Source organism: Montipora capricornis, chromosome 7 (genome assembly GCF_036669925.1).
Source record: "Montipora capricornis isolate CH-2021 chromosome 7, ASM3666992v2, whole genome shotgun sequence".
Taxonomy (NCBI): domain Eukaryota; kingdom Metazoa; phylum Cnidaria; class Anthozoa; order Scleractinia; family Acroporidae; genus Montipora; species Montipora capricornis.
The window spans coordinates 32,967,002-32,969,543 of record NC_090889.1 but is presented as its reverse complement, the minus strand read 5'-3'; positions in this window follow the sequence as shown (position 1 = coordinate 32,969,543).

Sequence of the window (2,542 nt, the reverse complement as noted above, 5' to 3'; positions counted from 1 at the left end):
AAAACGTATTGCATCATGGGATGGTAAAAGTAGTCAATTAGAAGGATACATGGTTTAACGCTCCCAGTTACACGATTCTACTTTTAAAGATAGCTCACATTCGCGATTTGACCACGATAAGGTTATTGAAGTCAAAATTGTTCCTCTATTTTTTAAATCTTGATGAAGATGCACATGTTCGTAGTATCCGTTAGTCTTTCTATTCCTGATTTAAACTTGATCATGTGTATATTTGTAATGATACTATTAATACGAAGAAGTGATTTTGGAAAACATTAAACTATAAAAATTGTTTAATTGTTTACAATTAAAAGTGTTCAAACTTCTTCAAATGAAAGCATTTATATTTGAGAAAAAGGAATTTCAAAAACTCTTCTTTTGGCTTTCAAATTTCCCAGGCACCGCTATCTTGAATAATTGTGACGTATTGTGGTTTACATATTGTTTCAGAACAAACGCTCTTTGTGTCAAAACAATAGGGCATAGGAGCATTTCGTAGTCTCAAGCCTAATTCCAATATCCAGAAGGCCTCTATACGTGCCAAACTTTGTGTTTAATTTTCATTGTTCCTCTCTTTCACTATACAGGCTCCTTATTTAGTATTTATAGTTTGCAATTTTCAAATAATTTTGACTTGATAATGACTTTTGGCTAAAATCGAAACGTCGTCGTTTTTTATCAAAGTTTTTAACCAAGTTTTTAGTATTTTAAGGATATTTAGATATGTCTTATCGCAGTTTTTTATAGTTAGATACTATTAATACCATGATATTGCTACTGATCACCGGTTTATACCACCAAATCGTTCGATTTAGCTGATCGGTCTTTTATCAGTGTAAATAAAGATGTAATTACTATTATCTCCGACACTGAATCCACAGATTTGATGGCCAATCCAAGAGAGTGTGATGACTTTTTTTATCTCAGAGATTTGAATACAACTCAAATTTACAACAGATTTCCCATGAGTTTTTCCTATGTGTGTTGGTTACGGAAACTAGTCTGACAGAAACCTATAAATGTTTCAGTAAAAGATGAAATGGCATTTTAAGAGTATGGACTATCTTGAGTTTCGAATGAAGTGATTCCTTGATTGTCGTGTGTTTGCCCGAATTGTCCGAAAATATCCCGGCTGTTTGTTTTGGTTTTATGGTTTTGTGGCAATTGGTCACGTGTGACTGACACCGAATACATTTAAATTTTTAAAGCATGCTCAATACGAAATGTGGAGGCGGCGAGCAGAATGTACTTTCCGCTTCCCGACTTATCTAGGAAGATCGAAAGGGACTCTGTTCGCAGGATAGATGCAGGCACGATAGACAGCAATTTTAGATTGGGTTGTTAGTTTCTTGTTCTCCCACACTCGAGCAGGTTTAAAACTGTGAGCAAATAAATAGATTCATGACAAGTGATATCGCCAAATTGTACTAAAAAAAAATAAAGTTCAATAGTTGCAACGTTTTAATAACCTTCATTGCTAAAAAGTCGCGTAATAATTCCATGATTAAAAAACTTATTGAACACATCTTTCTTAATGGACGGGTTTTTTGCCATGATAACCTGACATAATGTCTGAAAGTGCCGTTCACTCTAAATGGTTGGAACATAAACCCGTTGTCAAAATCCAACTTCAAAATGATTACAATTTGCATTAGAGCGTCATCTGGAAAATTCTCAGATGAGAAATGGAAAGCCCCGTTTGAGAAGTCAAGCGATAAACATCAGGGCCTGGTTGTTCTAAAGCCGATTAACTTAATCCAGGATTAGCGTAAACTTTTGTTTCATGTTTTCAACTTTCTGGCGAAAGTTTCTGTTGCGTCTTCTTGTTTTTCAAGATTGACTTCTTCAAATGTATAGTTTTGCCGAATATCAGCGTTAAACAACATTTGGGAGTAGAGAAATAAACTCCCTGGTTAATTTTTAATCTGGGATTAGCGTTAATCGGCTTTTGAACAACCGGGCCAAGGTGGAAATTTCAATTTTGCCAAAAATTGATGCAACCTTTTTTATTCAAGTTTATTTCCTGCTGGTAGCATAGAACTAGATTAGGCAAATTCTGCAAACCTAGAAGTCAGTTTACTAATGCAAGAGAATTTAAAGTGTTCCGTTGGCTGTTCATCGGAAACGCTAAAGAAATTGTAAAGGCTTGCTTTATTTCAAAACGAAATAAAATATGTAAAAAGGACAAACGACGTTTTAAGTTAGTGTCATATTTGGTTCTACGAGCGCATTTTCTTTCCCCGTGCATAAAACATGTTGCCGAAAAGCTAAATTATTGGGAAGTTCTTCCCAGGTGTTGCCCACGGCAAATGAGGATCGCGGAAACAAAGAGAGATCACCATAGGGGACAACGCAGCACGAAGCATTCTTAATGTAACCGAACAAAGATCTTTCTAAGGGAAACCTAAACAACAACCCCACCTCTTTTTTCCTCACTGTTTCTCTAAGAGGGCTGGTGGAGATTCCCGAACTGTAGTTTGGGGTAGTACAACGCAGCTAGCAGAATTTTCATGCAAAGGCGACAGTAGGTCTAGGCTTCTAA